General features: G+C 37.6%; 2 pseudogenes; one reads left to right on the top strand and one right to left on the bottom strand.

Moving 5' to 3' along the window:
- Positions 1–4,085: 4,085 nt before the first annotated feature.
- On the bottom strand, positions 4,086–5,768 carry LOC116521146 (annotated as a pseudogene).
- Positions 5,769–7,420: 1,652 nt separating this feature from the next.
- On the top strand, positions 7,421–10,805 carry LOC116520667 (annotated as a pseudogene).
- Positions 10,806–18,384: the final 7,579 nt, after the last annotated feature.

Below are 18,384 nucleotides of genomic sequence, written 5' to 3'. Positions count from 1 at the left end.
GCTATTCCCATTTGCCATTTCTTAACTTGCCAATGGTGCAAAATCAGCACGTACTGTACATCTATGATAGTCTCATCAACACACTCCCCCCTTTTTTTAAAAAAAAAAGTCAAAACAAATTCTCTTCAATTAAACTGAATGGAATCTGGTGGGAGAAAAGCTGCAGGAGCAAATGTTTCTATGGTACTGATCTAAAATATATACATGCAAACATGTGCAGCATGTCTTCCTGTTCCATGCTTTTGTGTCAATTCTCTTTTGACGCTAAGGAGCTGCATCTCCTATCTGTAGTCTTTTGCGATGATGGCATCTTCTGGACTCAAACTAAGTATGGAAAACTAAGTGTGTCTGCAGCCCATTAATTCCCAATTCCCTGAAAGGAATTAAGCTTCTTTGCAAGGGATATAATTTTTAAATTCTACATATATATTTATTAGATTTTTTCCTGCCTCCAATACTTTGCTGTCTGTTGCTATCTTCTCCATTTTAGTTTTATATGTATTTGTTCTTAAGGCTTGGTCTTACATGGCCAGAATAAACCACTTTCTCTTTTTCTTCAACTTTATTATTAATTTCCTCCCTCCTTATTTGGAAATACATTTTTTAAGCAAATTATCCTACAATTTTGCTCTTAGCATACATATTTCAAACAAACTTGATATTGCAAAGCAATTTTGTTCTTTTATCATTACTGCACTAAGTGCATTTAATGGTACACAAAATGAGGCTGTAACTATATTATTATCTATGTTGCTATGTGGTTATCATTTATACTGTCTGGTTCCTATATTTGCCATGTGCCGTATATTTATGTAAGGATATGAATGGAAACATATGCACATGTGCATGCGCACACACACGCACACACACACACATATTCACACACTCACATATAGTAAATGAATACATGAAATTTATTCAAAGCATCTCATAAACGTAGAAGCGTCTACTGGAGAAGCATATCTAGATATTTCTGTAAACCACTATGAGTCTGCTGGATGTGGTAGAGCATGAATACAAGAAATCAACATGTGAAAAAAATCAAAACGAAAATTTCTAAAAAGACCCAACAAAGAATAGCTGCCAAAGTTCAAATTGTCACTCATATAACAAAAGATGGTACCCATGTGAGCTGGATAAGTCAATAGTACTCAGTATCAACTCGCAAAGCAATCATGGTCTGTCTGACACTCAGATAGAAAACTGAGTTGAAGTGCAAAGTGGAACTGTCCAATCTGTGTTGTAATTTATAAAGGTAAATGGAAATTGTTGTATTTCAAACTATCAGATAGAATGTATCAAGCATTGCACCTTGATTCTTCTGGAACTTAAACCTAGCTTTGTATAGGTATAAATGTGTTTGTGTATGAATAAGTGAAGCCTTTATTTATAAAGTGTACAATGAAATTTGTAAATCTGTTTTTATTTACATATATGTATCCTGAGCCACTGGATAAAATAGAACTGCAAGTAGCAATGGAGATGATTTACTATCATAACTGAGAAGGGTCACCATGTGATTGTAACAGACTTTATTACCTTTTTTGCAGCATTCATTAAGTGAATCACTGCAGTTATTAAGCAAATCCATAGTATGCAATGGGCATTTTTTGCTGAAAACTGGAAGTAAGTAGCAGTTTCCAGCAAAAATAAAAATAAATAAATCATAGTCACCTAACCACAGGATTTTTCAAAGAGGAATAAATGTTGGCTAGTTGCCAAGTATCCAAATTTGATCATGTAACTTCAGGGGGAGCCATCATAATTTCGAATCTGGGTGAAAGGGGCCCTGAGGAGATAACTTCAAATGATTGCTAAGCAACTGATCATAAATTGACGACTACCTAAATATGGACCTTCATTACAACCTTCCATGTGACAATCTCAAAGAGGAAAGATATCTATTTCAGAAGAGAAGAAGCACTTTGTTTTCTGTGGCTTCCCAAAATTATGATAAATCATTCATTCATTCATTCATTCATTCATTCATTCATTCATTCATTCATTCATTCATTCATTCATTGTACCCCTTATAATACAGTTCATAGTTATTAGTATTTTGAAATATTTTTGCTGTTGTTAGTTGTGATTGTTAGTGTCTGACCCATCGTGACCCCAAAGACAATGTTCCTCCAGGCCGTCCTTTCCTCTCCAATCTTCTGGAATCCATTTAAGCTCACACCTAATATTTTGGTGACTCTATCCAGCCACCTCATTCTCTGCTGTCTCCTTCTTTTTTTGCTCTCAATCTTTTCCAGCATTAGGCTCTTATCCAATGAGTGCTTCCTTCTCATTAGGTGGCCAAAGTATTTGAGTTTCATCATCAGGATCTGGCCTTCTAAACAGCAATCAGAGTTGATCTCCTCCAGGACTGACTGGTTTGATTGCCTTGCAGTCCAAGGAGGAGTCTTTTCCAGCACCATATTTCAAAGGCTATTCTTTGGCACTCAGCCTTTCTTATGGTCCAACTTTCACAGCCATACATTGCAACTGTACGCACCATAGCCTTGACTGCACACAATTTTGTTGGCAGGATTATGTCTCTGCTTTTTAGTATGCTGTCTAGATTACTATAGCTTTCCCCCCAAGAAGCAAGCATATTTTAATTTCTTGGCTGCAGTCCCCATCTGTGATGATCTTGGAGCCCAGGAAAATAAAATATGTCACTACCTCCATTTCTTCCCCATCCATTTGCTAAGAATCGAGAGGGCCAGATGCCATGATCTTAGTTTTCTTAATGTTGAGTTTGCACTCTCCTCCCTCACTCACATCAAGAGGTTCTTTAGTTCCTTTTCACTTTCTGCCATTAGAGTGGTACTATCTATATATCTGAGGTTGTTGATATTTCTCTTGTCAATCTTAATTCCAACTTTTGATTTATCTAGCCTTGGCTTTCTCGTGATGTGTTCTGCATACGTTAAATATACTGTATAAACAGTATACAGCCTTGCCAGAATCCTTTCCCAATTTTGAACCAATCAGTTGTTTCGTGTCCAGTTCTTACTGTTGCTTCTTACCCCGCATAGAGGTTTCTCAAGAGACAAATACTCCTATCTTTTTAAGAACTTGCCACAATTTGTTGTGATCTACACAATCAAAGACTTTAGCATAGTCAATGAAGCAGAAGTAGATGTTTTTCTAGAACTCCCTAGCTTTCTCCATGATCCAGCATATGTTGCCAATTTGATCTCTAGTTCCTCTGCCTCTTTGAAATCCTGCCTGTACTTCTGGTAGTTCTCAACCCACATACTACTGGAGCATAGCTTGTAGGATTTTGAGCATAACTTTACTAGCATGTGAAATCAGTGACGAGCGGTGAGGTTTATGGCTGGTGAGGCAAAAAGAAAGAAAGCAGCTTTTGGCCGCTGTCAAGAAAGTGCCAGCCCGCGCGCCAGCAGAGGTGGGTAAAACACACACACACACACACACACACACACACACACACACAACTTACAATAATACAATTACTTACAAATTACATTAATTTTAATTCCTCCCCCTCTCTCCAACCTACATACCTTTTGCAGATGTTTCATAGAATATTTCAACTCTGCTCTTGTCTGCCATGATGAAAATGTAAAAGGAAAAAGGCAAGAGCTGCTGAGGTCAGTCTGGATTAGCTGCTGCCAGAGTCCTCAATGGATGACTCTGCTTAACTGTTTAAAAAAGCCTCTAAAAAAAGTGCCCTCTATAGGAGGAGGCAAGAGAACCAAGTGTCTCATCTACATAAGGAATTTTTTTGGCTTTTAACCCTTGCTTAACTCTGCTCGAGTGATCAAAAAGATAGACTAAATGAGGCACGTGATTCTCCCGCCTCCTCCTGTAGAGGGCACTTTTTTAGAGGCTTTTTTAAACAGTTAAGCACTAAGCAGAGTGATCCACTGTGACTCTGGCAGCAACTACCTCAGCCTTTTTCCTTTTAATTTTTTTTTCTTTTCATGATGACAGGGGTGAGGCCCTGCCTCCCCTGCCTCCCCTGACTGCACGTCACTGTGTGAAATGACTACAATGGTGCGATAGTTTGAACATTCTTTGGCATTGCCTTTCTTTGGAATTGGAATGTAAACTGGCCAATCCTGTGGCCACTATTGAGTTTTCCAAATTTGCTGGAGCACTTTTACTGTATCATCTTTTAAGATTTTGAATAACTTAGCTGGAATACTGTCATTTCCACTAGCTTTGTTGTTGCTCAGATTTCCTAAAGCCCATTTCACTTCACATTCTCGGATGTCTGGCTTGAGGTCAGTGACAACCCCAACGTGGCTATCAGGAAAGTTAAGCTCATTCTTGTAGAGTTCTTCTGTGTAATTTTGCCACCTCTTCTTAATCTCTTCTGCCTCTGTTAGGTCCCATGCCCATCTTTGCATTAAACGCTCTCTTCATATCTCCAATTTCCTTGAAGAGATTTCTGGTCCTCCCTATTCTATTGTTTTCTTCTATTTCTTTGTTCATTTAAGTTTAAGTTTCTTCTATTTCTTAAGTTCATTTAAGAAGACATTCTTAACTCTTCTAGCTATTCTCTGGAATTCTGCACTCAATTGGGTGTATCTTTCTCTTTTTCCCTTATCTTTCACTTCCTTTCTTTCCTCAGCTATTTTCAAAGCTTCCTCAGACAGCCATTTGGCTTTCGTGCATTCCTTTTTCTTTGGGATGTTTTTAGTTGTTACCTCTTGTACACTGTTACGAACCTCCACCTATAGTTATTCAGGCACTCTGTTTATCAGATCTAATTCCTTAAATCTATTTGTTACCTCTACTGTAGAGGTATATGATCAGGGATATGATTTAGTTCATACCTGAGTGGCCTAGTGCTTTTCCCTACTTTCTTTAATTTAAGCCTAAATTTTGCAATGAGAAGCTCATGGTTTAAGCCACAGTCAGCTCCTGGTCTTGTTTTTTACTGACTATATGGAGCTTCTCCATCTTTGGCATCAGAGCACATAGGCAGTCTGATTTCTGTGTTGACTGTCTGGTAATGTCCATGTGTAGAGTCATTTCTTAGGTTGTTTGAAAAGAGTGTTTGCTATGATTATCATATTTGCTTGACAAAATTCTATCAGCCTGTACTTCATTTTGTATTCCAAGGCCAAACTTGCCTGTTATTCCAGTTATCTTTTGGCTTCCTACTTTAGTATTCTAATCCCCCATGATGATAAGGACATCATTTTTTTTTTGGTGTTAATTCTATAAGGTGCTGCAGGACTTCATAGAATCAATCAATTTCTTCCTTTTCAGCACCAGAGGTGGGGCATAGACTTTGACTACTGTGATGTTAAATGGTTTGCCTTGGATTTGAACTGAGATCCTTCTGTCATTTTGTGGATTGTATCCCAGTATTACTTTTCCTACTCTTTTCTTCACTAGGAAGGCTACTCTATTTCTTCTGACAGATTCTGGTCCACAGTAGTAGTATACCTGATCGTCATCTGAATTAAATCCACCCATTCCTGTCCCTTTTAGCTTGCGGATTTCTAAGATGTCGATGTTCAGTCTTGTCATCTCTTGTTTGACCATGTCCAGTTTACCTTGATTCATGGCTCTTACACTCCAGGTTCCTATGGAGTATAGATCTTTACAGCATCAGACATTTCTTTCACTACCAGATACATTCACAGCTGATGTCCTTTTGGCTTTGGCCCAGTCGCTTTACTCTTTCTGGTGCTACTAGTACTATTCCTTTGCTCTTCCCCTGTAGCATATTGGACACCTTTTGACCTGAGGGGGTCATCTTTCAACGTCATATCTTGTTGCCTTTTGGTACGGTCCATGGGGTTTTCATGGCAAAGATACTGGAGTGGGTTGCCATTTCCTTCTCCAGTGAATCACGTTTTGTCAGAGCTCTCTGATACAACCTGTCCACCTTGGATGGCCCTGCATGGCATAGCTCATAGCTTCATTGAGCTACGCAAGCCCCTTTGCCATGACAAGGCAGTAATCCATGAAGTGGATATATTGAAATATTTGGAGATATTTTTACCATAACAAGCAAAGCACTTTATAAAACTTTGATTATGAAGCTTTCCCTGGGTAATTAACATCCAAATCCATGTTTTCACAGAAAAATTATAGAGAACAATGTATACAGCATATAGAAAACAATGAATACTAAAAATTAAAAAAGATGTCTCTGTTTAGAATTGTGCAGTACATCAGTATCTCCTTATAATTTTACCCACAATCTCAGCAGCTAGAATAATTATGTGAAGGTTTCTCTTTCAATCTGCCTAATTCTATTCTGATTTTCAGAACCAATTATACTCTGGATCAGTGGTTCCCAAAGTGGGTGGTACTGCCCCCTGGGGGAGATGGGATTACTTAGAGGGGGCTAAGAGGCAATGATGGTGGCAGGGGGCACTAAGAGGAAAGGGAGGTGGCAGAGGAGTGCTGGAGGTGGCCTCCTTGCAGGGTGCAATTCTGCCTGGGGCTCTATTGGCCACTAGGCAGCTGAGCACTTCCGGCAGGAGTGAAATTCACCTGGTTCTGACCGGTTCTCCTGAATGGTAGGATAAACTATAGGCAGTTCGGAGAACCGGTAAAATGCACCACTGACAGGCTCCGCCTCATCTCCAGCCCCTCCCACTTATCCTTTTTATACCTCGCCTGCCTAGAGGCACAGGTGCTGCTGCTGCTACTCCCTGGTTCCCTCGCTTATCTCAACCACACAGCCCAGCAGATCTCTGCCCGCTGAGTCTTCCTTTGCTTCTATTCTATCTGCCTCCCCCATTCCCCAGCCAAGGTATCTATTCTTTCCCAAGCTATTTCCCTCCATCTGGGCTCTCCCTTGCAGAGCTGAGCCTATCATTCAGTTTAAAATCCAGGGCAGGGGAGGGAGGCAACAGAGCAGTCAGGAGGAGGGAAAAAGTTTTTCTTTTTTTCTAAACTATTTCCCTCTGTCTGGGAAAGTGTGAAAAATGTAATGTACGTGTGGATGACCCTTTGCATGAGTTGTATGGGAAAAATAAAAAAATATAATAATAAATAAAAAATAAAATGATTCCCCAAAGAGGTAAAAGGCTACATTTTGCTACAGTTATTCTTTGCTTCCAATCTGTTGAGGAAGGGCATTGGACTCCATTGTCTATATTTCCCTTTCCATCCCCATGGTTCTTTGGTGAAAATTATAACCCAAAAACATATAGATCTGTTAAAATGTTCCCATTCTCACTTTCCATATTGAGAATCCCTAGGTACCATGCAATAATCTCATCAAATAATTCAAGCAAATGTTGGTGCTTTGTTAATTACACCAATGCAAACAATGTGCCCACAATGACTTTGTAAAATGAAACTTTATTTAATTGGTCATCTCATCATGCTTCAGAATCCCAATCCAGAATCTTTGCTTTGCTGCAGAGTAAAGAGCAACATCCTGGTTTATTTGCACAGAGAAGGCAGGCAGGGAGTTAGTAGGATTTATTTATTCACTTAGCAAAGCCTTAAGCCAGATGTGAACACACACATATTGTAAGTATTCTGATTTTCAGAGCAGAAATGGCAGAAGCAGAAAAATCAAAGAAGAAATGTAGACAATATAGTGTGGAATATATGAAGTATGGATTTATACCAGCACCATCAAACCAGCAACTGCCACGGTGCCTACTATGTGGGAAAGTATTTTCTAATGAGACAATGAAGCCTTCCAGACTGAATGAACATTTGAAGAAGGCACATCCTGACAAGGCAGACAAGAATCTAACTTTTTTTTCAATCATTTCATGACAACTTGTAAAAGCACCCAACACTGTCACGCATGTTTCACAATGCTTCCCAACAAAACACTGATGGTTTGTGTGCATCATACAACATTTCAATGCTGATTGCTAAGTCTGGAAAGCCACATACTATTGGTGAAGAACTCATCCTACCAGCCATTAGTGAGGTTCTGAGTATTGTTTTGCATAAGTCACCACATGATATAATTAAGACAATTCCTCTCAGCAACAATTCAGTGCAAAGATGCATAGATGAAATGGCTGAGAATGTGGAAGATGTATTGTGCAGCATACTACGGACAACAGACTGCATTACAGCTGGATGAAACAACTTTGCCAGGCAATGAATCTTTGCTTCTTGCTTATGTGTGCTTTATTAAAGAGGAAAGTTTGACTCAAGAGTTATTATTTGAGAGGCAAGTAAAAACAGATACTAAAGGGGAGTCAATATTTCATGTTGTTGAGCAGTTTTTCAAAGATAAAGAAATTCCACTTACCAACATACTAGCTTGTGCAACTGATGGAGCACCACCAATGACTGGTCACTACCGTGGATGCGTTGCTTACTTGAAAAAAATAGTGCCAAATGTCTTTACCATTCACTGTGTCATTCATCGCCAACATCTGGTTGCAAAAACCCTCAGTGATTACTTACACAAGTCATTACACACTGTCATTACTGCAGTTAACAAAATTATACATGCTCTCAATGATCGACTATTCAGAGAGCTCTGTGTTGAATGATGAAGATTTTGATTGTTTGCTGCTTCATACAGAAGTTCGTTGGCTATCAAAACTGTGTGAGATGCTTTTACAATCTTTTTGAGACTGTTGTGGAATTTTTTGAAGACAAGAATGCTTTTCTCAATGGTGAAGTCAAAGAGACCAGGCATGACATTGTTTATTTATTAGAACTATTTGCAAAGTTCAATGAAGTGAATTTGCAGTTGCAAGGAAATGAGGTCAATCGTATTAAGGCCAAATCTGTCATCTCTACATTTATTTCAAAGTTAACTCTATTCAAGCGCAATATAGGCCGTTATGAATTATACCAATTTCCGAGCTTGTCTGAGCTAGAAGAGAAAGGTGGGATACAAGATGATGATCTTCAAGTTTTTTGTGACCATTTGGACATGCTGCATAAAGATAACATAAAAGGAAGAAAATGGTAAGTGAGCACCTGTCTACCCTAGACGAGTTCAAATCACCAGGACTGGATGGATTACACTCCAGGATTCTGGCAGACAAGATCTCAGAACCACTGAATTATATCTTTCAGAGACCCTGGAACACGGGGGAACTGCCAGAGGACTGGAAAAGAGCTGATGTGGTTCCCATCTTCAAAAAAGGAAAAAAATAGATCCAGGAAACTACAAGATCTATCAGCCAGACCTCAATACCAGGAAAGATTCTGGAAAAAATAATCAAGCAACGAATTAGCGAACACCTAGAAGCAAACAAAGTAATAGCCAAAAGCCAACATGGGTTTGTCAAAAACAGATCATGCCAGACTAATCTTATTGCATTCTTTGATAATGTGACAAAATTAGTGGCCCAGAGGAATGCCATCGATATAGTTTACTTGGACTTCAGTAAGGCATTTGATAAGGTAGACCATAACCTACTACTAGATAAAGTAGAAGAATGTGGGTTAGACAGCATCACCACCAGATGGATTCGTAACTGGCTGACCAACCACACTCAACGTGTAGTCCACAATAGAACTGCAGCTACATGGAGGGAAGTATGCAGTGGAGTACCCCAAGGCTCTGTTTTAGGCCCGGTACTCTTCAATATCTTCATCAATTATTTGCAAATGACACCAAACTGGCAGGAATAGCCAACACTTCAGAAGATAGGCTTAAGATACAGAAGGATCTTGACAAACTTGAACATTGGGCACTATCTAATAAAATGAAATTCAATGGTGAAAAGAGTAAGGTTCTACATTTAGGCAAGAAAAACAAAATGCACAGGTACAGTATAGGTGGTACCTTGCTCAATAGTAGTAATTGAGAGGGATCTTGGAGTCCTAGTGGACAACCATTTAAATATGAGCCAGCAGTGTGCAGCAGCTGCCAAAAAAGCCAACACAGTTCTAGGCTGCATAAATAGAGGGATAGAATCAAGATCACATGAAGTGTTAATATCACTTTATAATGCTTTGGCAAGGCCACACTTGGAATACTGCATTCAGTTCTGGTCGCCACGATGTAGAAAAGTTGTGGAGACTCTGGAAAGAGTGCAGAAAAGAGCAACAAAGATGATTAGGGGACTGGAGACTAAAACATATGAAGAACGGTTGCAGGAACTAGGTGTGTCTAGTTTAAGAGAAAGAAGGACTAGGGGAGGCATGATAGCAGTGTTCCAATATCTCAGGGGTTGCCATAAAGAAGAGGGAGTCGAACTATTCTCCAAGGCACCTGAGTGTAGAACAAGAAGCAATGGGTGGAAACTAATCAAGGAGAGAAGCAACTTAGAATGGAGGAGAAATTTCCTGACAGTTAGAACAATTAATCAGTGGAACAGCTTGCCTCCAGAAATTGTGAATGCCCCAACACTGGAAGTCTTTAAGAAGATGTTGGATAGCCATCTGTCTGAAACAGTATAGGGTTTCCTGCCTAGGCAGGGGGTTGGACTAGAAAACCTCCAAGGTCACTTCCAACTCTGCTATTGTATTGTATTGTATATGTTTGAGCGATATCAGGATCTTATTTTGATGGAAATTCCAGATTGGGTAATAAATCCATTTTCAGATACTGAGGAAGATGGGATAGTGAAGGAACAACTCATAGAGCTGCAAAATGACATTGAGCTGAAGCCAAAGTTTAAGAAATCGTACCAAGAGTTTTGGTTACAGAAAGAAATTTCTGATTGCTATCCTGCACTATGGACAGTGGTTAAGAAGCTCTTTGTTGCATTTCCAACATCATATTTGGTGCAACGTGGCTTCAGTGTGTTCATCCAACTTTTCTCCAAGCAAAGAAATTGATCCAGATTACTGAACGTGGTGATTTAAGACTCCTGCTAAGTGACTTAAAACCAGACATTGGGAAACTGGTATCACTTCATCAAGCCCATCCATTACATTAAGAATTTACTGAACAGTGGAAATAGTTATTAAATTTTACTGAGTTTACTAAGTTACTAGTTACTAAGGTTCTTGATAAATGACTATCAGATTTTGAAAACCTGGTATCACTGGATCATGTTCAACAATTTTGTTGAATTAACATTAACTAAAAAGGTTTTTAAATTGGATTTTGAATAAATGTGCAATTAATTGTTACAGTTTTGAATTTTACTGCTACTATCTTCCTTCCGTCATGCAAACTGCCAAGTCACATGACCTCCCAGCCATGCCCACTAAGGCACGCCCACAGAACCAGTAGTAAAAAAATTGAATTCCACCACTGGGTGCAAGGCACTGAGGATCAGTTTGTAGCACCAAGGGGACGGTGGACTGAAAAAGTTTAGGAACCACTGCTCCAGATCTTTTAGTTAGGAGAAATTTTTTAAAGACTGGCTCTTAAAAACTGCCCTTAGAAGCATACTCTAAACACTGGTGTTAAAGTAGTAATAACAACCATTGAATTATTTGACTTGGATTTTTTATCTTGGATTTTATATACCAGGTTGCTTTTTGCCCAGTTGTATCATAAAAATCTAGAACATTTGTTGTTCTGAAAAGGAACTATTTGTTCCTCAGCTTTCTTACTAATCAATATGCAATCTGTTTTAAATTGCATGGAGTCTCCTTTTATGATTTCCACAACAATTGCAGTATTGAATTAACTGTGTAAATAGCTGAAAGGCAATGAAAGAGTCAATGGAAAACTCTATGAAATAATTTAAAAGGAGGAGATAGAATTATATAATTCACATGCTGCTCAAAGAACTTATGATCAGGTAGCACAAAAATAACATGGTACATTTTCCAGGCAAAACCTCCAGAAAACTCAAAAGTGGGACTAGCTCCAATAAAATGTACTGCCCTTGTATATGCCTTTAAATGTTAAGGAAAGGAGGAGAGTATAAGGTGGCAAAGAGGAGGCTTGGAAGAATGGCAATGCAGCTGAACAAGCAGAAGACTCTTTGACCTGTTCGCTATGCAGCTGCAGCTTGATTGATGGTTAACCATCACATACACAGACCCTGGAATTTTTGTTCTTGTGAGTTGAGAGCCACCTACTGGCCAGATGCTATTACTGCTATTACTTGACTAGAAAAATAGAGAAAAAATAAGAATCCATTTAAAAAGCAAAGAGCTGATGCACAGATCCATACATCCACACAGCAGGTTTTCTTTGTTATAGTATATAGCATTGCTCAAAATAAAAGGGGAAACAAGATTTCCCATCTTCCTAGTCAGACAACTGATGACTATATTTACTTGAAAGGTAGGCTAGTATTTTTCCTTTACGAAAGCATACAGCTTTAAAAGAGGGTCATTTTAGGGTACTTCCAAAGGCTTACTATTTTTATTTGTCAAACACTCAAGTTTAAATCAAAGTTTTATTAATTTATATTATACACACAATTTTCAAATGCTGTAAATGCTGGCACATATATACTTTTCTTAATCTAGAGTTTATGGCATAAAATACCGTAAATTACTATGCCTTTTTCTCTCTTTAGAAATCTCATCTCCAAACATGTTCATTCCCACCCCCAAGAAAATTCAAATAAATGGGTTGGATTTGTCTTTCTTCTCCCACACATTTGTATATTTATGTGGAGATTACAAAATAAATTCCTTCCAAAATATATGTAGGATTCTGCAAGGAACATCACTACATAAATGCATTGAAACACCTGTCATCAGTTATTATGGTGTTGAATCTCTTTGACATTCCAATTCTTTTACTGGGATAATAGTCATGAGACATCAGCATGCTAGGCTTTTTCCATCCAGATGCCTTTTCTACATGACGGTGTTAATAACCTACTATTTTGGTGGATGGAGAAAGAAGTGAAAAATGACAATATGTATATTGTCCTCCATAGCAGATTGAAAGCACAATGAACCAGATGCTGGACCTTTATGGAGGGAAAGGAAGAGGTTTCATTGCAGCTACTGCATTGGCTGATTGTGGCCAAGAACTCAATTTACTCTCATAGAAAAAGTTGTTCTTTGTAAGGAACTGCTGTGGTGGTGCAGTGGTTAGAATGCAGTACTGCAGGCTAACTCACTTCTCACTACTGGAGTTCGTTTCTGAACGGCTCAAGGTTGACCCAGCCTTTGATCCTTCAAGGTCAGTAAAATGAGGACGCAGATTGTTGGGGGCAAGATGCTGACTCTGTAAACCGCTTAGAGGGCTGAAAAGCACTGTGAAGCAATATATGTCTAAGTTGCTCCATTCACTGCCATAAGAACTTGCCATAAGAAATTGATTCCAGTTCCCTGATTCCAAGAAAAATTCTGGCTTTTTGCCATTTTTAAATATTGGGATGGAAAAAGAGATAGAAATCATATCTTTGATGAAACTCCCTTCAGATTAAGATAACTGCTAGGAGGTGAAGGTAATTTACCTGGCAAATAAGTATGAGTGGAAGTGTAGAAATCCCCTGAAGATTGTTTGGGGATCTATCAAATCTTGGATTATAGAAAGGATTTATACTAAATCCAGGATTACCTTCTGCCAGTGTCAGGTCCCAAGAAAGACATGTGGAGTTATTTCAGAACAGTTCCCTTTATTGTTCCTCACCCACAAATAGAAATCTTGCCAAACTAAAGCAACTATCTGCATCAACTATCTGTATATAGTCTAGGAATAATTAGAGCAAAATCTTCTAAATTCTCTTTCTCTAGATGAAACTGCCTCTTTGACCTCTGGAATGCAGCCTCTTCCTTCTGGGAACTCCACTATAGTCAGATAAATATGATGGCAATAGCATCTTCTTTTTCTATAAAAGTTTTAGGATAGTTGATAATTAGCTAATTCAGTAAATAAAGCAAATATCACAATAATTAGAACAAAATCCTTAGGTGAGATATTCCTTGCTGCTGAAAAAATCTTAAAAGGAAAAGCTTATCCTTGAAATAAGTTTGGTTGGTTTATCTTTTTTTTTTTAAAAAGTTTCTGTAGTGATGGTGGGTGTTAAGCAATGAACAATCCTTACTGATGGTAGTCCTGCAGCAGGCATGAGGTGTTTGGGTAAGTGGGGTTAAATAAGCAATAAGGAAGCATATTTGTTCAAATTAATATTTATAGCTATGCTTGTTAATAAAGAATGTCCAAATCTCATGTTCCAAGATAAAAAACATTTGATGGAAAGGGAGAGTTCACAGAGAACGCCAGTTTAATTATTATTCTAAGTATTTTATCAGCCCAAGACTATTGCTACGTAAAATAATATTTATGTTCAGACCCTTTGCTCCTTGCACTCTATATTCTTCAGTACTGAAGACAAAACAAAAATGTGAGGCCAGAGTGCTTTACAATGAATCATCCTTTCTTTGGTATTTAAAAAAAATGCACTAGATGGGAAAAAAAACAAAAAATATAAGCACTTTCCTCATGTTTAATATAAAATGATTAAATGCAATCCATTATTTCAGAATGCAAACTATGGATCAAGATGGCCTGAATCTCTATTTATCCCTTGAATTAAAGGGAATTATTCTTCTCTCATATTCAGCCATCAAATGCAATATGTGACGAACAACACTGATTTGTCTTCAACTTTGTTGTGAATAATTGTCTCTTACTTAGAGTCCTTTAGTGTTGATTGAAATTGTAGTTATCTGGAAATAAAATAGCAACAATCCAGAAATGGCTCCACAAGAAACTTAATATTTTGCTATATAAGCCAGCTGTATCTGTTTCCATAGCCAGATTTTTCCTATAGTTGATGTAGAACTATGTTAATCAGAAGGCCTCTGCAATCTTAATAAGAAGCTTCTTTGTTGCACTGTTTGCAACCATAGCTTCCGGTTCAGATTGATAATTTTCTTTTTCATTGTTCAACAACTGTTTCAGGAGGGAGAGACATAATTAATTACTGCTTGACTTTTGTTAATTTCCTGTTTTTTTAATAAAGGATATTTTGGAATTTATAGAGGGGGAAAAAGGAACTGACAAAAGGGCATTCAAAAATGCAAAGTCACCAAGGAACAGGAAGCATTAATAAAGTCTGATGACACAAGTTAAACAAAGGACACAGTAGCCTTGAGGAGACACACCAGAATTTTCCCAGTGCTTATTCAAAGCTCCTGTTTAAAGTTGAAAAGCAATGATTAAAAAATTGACAAGTCAGAAAAAAATCTCTTTCAAGAGGATTTCAGCAGAAGCTACTGTCCCAATCCAATAATCTGTAGCTTCCTAAACAAAATATATTGCTATGTAGATATGTTGTTTTTTTAGTACCAATAATTGTTTTTAAGGAGTTCAGAATTATGTCATGTAGACACATTTTCTTAGGTTTTCTTTTAATACTATTTATTGTTCAATTTAATGAAAGGTAATTAGCTTTTGAAAATTCAAAAATAGCCAAAGAATGTATAGAAAAGTATTGCTTTTCATCTTAAAATTGTTCTCTATTGGTCTACAGATATCTTGCTCCTCTTCTTCAAAGCATCATAGATATCTCTGGGGAAGTAAATTTGCAAAGTGACAGAAACTTTGCCCCTTCCAAAAATATAGTGATTTTGCATGCATGTACAAAAGTGGAGGGACTTTGCCACACTACACTGGTCATGTTGCACATGTCGACCTCCTTATGAATGCCATTGCAAAATATGATACTGTTAAGGAATTCTATCCATAGAACATTTTAGATTGAGAAGTATGCAGCCATAAAAGCTTTAAAATAATGGAAAGATGAGAAATAAAAAAATCCATTAATAGTAGCATCTTCTAACACTAACAATAACAGAATTCTAACCCTATTTGCAGCCATTTGAAAGATATCTGCAAGCATCCCAAAAGTGGTAGAAAGAAAAAGCATCTTTTGCTGGATAAGAAAATTTCCCAGAAAGTTTAGGTTTTGTTACAGCTTTACTCTCTTCTGTAGTTTGCAAAAAAAAAAGCTAGACTGAGTTCTTTGCATTTCTAATCAATGGAAGAAAGGAGTGCACCTCAGCTAGCGTTGGTAATAGAAGATACCACTCCATCTTAACCTTTTGCCTAAGATTTGATAGTGACTCAATCAGGGCAGCATCTGAATAAAAGTCAAACTGTTATAGATTGTCCTACTAACTAATTTGCTTGCTCACACTCGCATTATTGATAATACCATCTTGTATTTTCACTTAATACCTGGAAGGGAAGCTGCTTATAAAAGCTAACACTTATTTACTTTTGTAAGTTGTAAGATAATACACTTGCTGTTCCAAGCCCTATCAGATAATTATTATCCTCATTTCTCATAGGGGTGCCAGTGCCTGCTAGATACTTATTTCTCATTAATATGCAATCTCCCTTTTCTTATGCATAAACTAAGCAATTCTAGGAGTGGAATGGGAAAAAGGATTTCAGGGTTATAAAACTTGTCCAATTAAGGCAACTCCTTTATGACTTGAATTCTGGAGACTGTATTTGCCATTTGGGCTCACCAGATTAAGGATCGAACTCCGGAGCTCTATGTTGGGGACAATTTCTTAATAAACTTTTCAAGTTTATTGCCATCCTAGTTTTCTTATTCTTTGTGTATTCCTTTGCAAATCCTAACAGAAGTGCCAAAATACAAATTAGTAGCAATAATTATCTTTATTTTAACCTCCCCAAATCTATAAGGTCTAGTGACAGCAAACCTCCTGTTACTATCTTGGATGCCACCATACTGATTTTAGAGTAAGTCACTTGTCATTCAAAATCTTGAACGTTGAAAGAGAAAAATGTTTCTTGAGATACAATTCTAGTCAAATTAGTGTAGGCACTATGAATTGTATAGTACAATAATCCCCACTGTTAACAGTATGAAGTCATTGCCATAAATAGTATTTTTTAGGGTGGCAGAAAGACACTGAATGAGAAAATTGTACCATAAAACTTTACCTTGATATCTTCAGCTATGGTTTCTGTAAAGGGAATTAGAAGAGCACATTTCAATGTCTTGGACTAGCTTAACTCTACACACATTTTGTCAGCTGTTCCATTTGCTCTTTCAACCATTCAGTCAAAAAGTAGGATTCTGTATGTTAATTGTAGTGGATTATAATAGTGAAATGTTTGCAAGTGAAGCTTAAGATGAACTATTTAGAATGGAAGGGGAAAGAAACAGAAGACAGCACATGTTTACATTTAGATAAATAATGACCTAAATAATTCATGACAATAAATTTTCTAATATACAAGAAGTGTTGTTCAGATAAGAAATAGGGAGAGTTTCAGAGCAACTAATCACTGACACAATGTACATTCCTTTGCCTTATTATTATATTGCTCAATAAAAATAGAGGCCATATCAGAGTTGTCTGTCATTTCTTCTGTTGTATGGATCTCATCATATTTACTGACAAACTTTATGCTTAATATTATTATTTTTAAGGTTATTAGTAATTCTGAGAACTAGTCAGCATAGCCTTTAAAATTAAATCCCATTTCTCAACAGTATTCATTACATTTGTTCTTATCAAAAGGCTATCAAGCAATTTCACAGTATGTAATGGAAAAGCACATTGATCAGGGTACATGAATATGCATACTGAGTATTCACACCCCAATTTCTACAGGAGCTCTGACCTAGAGTAGTTAATACAAACAAGAATGCTCTCAAACAAGAGTGCTCTCACAGTTTGAAAGTGTCTTTAAGCCACATGTTGCAACATTATGCCATACTGTTCCCTGACCTTTGTCTTTTAAGAATCAGAATTAGATGACTAGCTCTCTAAAGCCATTGGTGTAATTGCTGTCCCTTTCCAAATGGTCCACCAAACTTTATTTCCATCTAATTTGAGCCTTCCCGTTTTAGAGAGTTGGGGGATGCAAGTAGACCAGGGGCCAATGATTGTTCATCATATTAATATGCAAAGATCAATATTCTGTATACGTCCAGCAGTATTCCTAGAAAATAAATATGGGAATAAGTATAGCCCAGCACTCTATTCCATTGAGGCCAATTATCCGGAAGTGGTAAGCTGGGGTGATAGGATGTACATTAAAGGACTATAAAGTAGTGTTTCTCAACTTTTACAACTTGAAGATATGTGGACTTCAACTTCCCTAATCCCCAGACATCCATATAGAGGATGGCTGGGAACACCTCATCAGTATGCCTTCTAATAAGTTGATCGTTTTTTCCTATACATGGCCACCAGGATAGCCACTTTGTGAAATCAGCCTAATATAGGATCATAACAATTTGAACATGATCGGAAGGCAAACATGTACATTTGGACCTAGGGACTCCTCCAGTTATTAATAATGGAACAGTCAAATTGAAGCAGAAGGACACAAATTCTATGGTTTTGTAACAGTGAATAATCAAGCAAAAATACATCTTTTTGGACCTGAATCTGGACTGTAAAAATTTGGATGTTCACTAGGTGGCAGCAACATACGGTAGTATTTTCAGCATGCTGCTGCTGCTAGGTCTCATTATTTATCATAGTTAGCCAGCCAGCCAGCAAACTTTGCACACTTATGCAGCTGAAAAATATACAGGTTTGAAGAACCCACAGTCAGAGGAAGGTTTGCAATATGTTCAAGATCATGTCTAATATTAGTTT

Source organism: Thamnophis elegans, chromosome Z, assembly GCF_009769535.1.
Source record: "Thamnophis elegans isolate rThaEle1 chromosome Z, rThaEle1.pri, whole genome shotgun sequence".
NCBI lineage: Eukaryota > Metazoa > Chordata > Lepidosauria > Squamata > Colubridae > Thamnophis > Thamnophis elegans.
The sequence above is the reverse complement of the archived record's forward strand: the minus strand, read 5'-3'. Positions and strand labels throughout refer to the sequence as shown.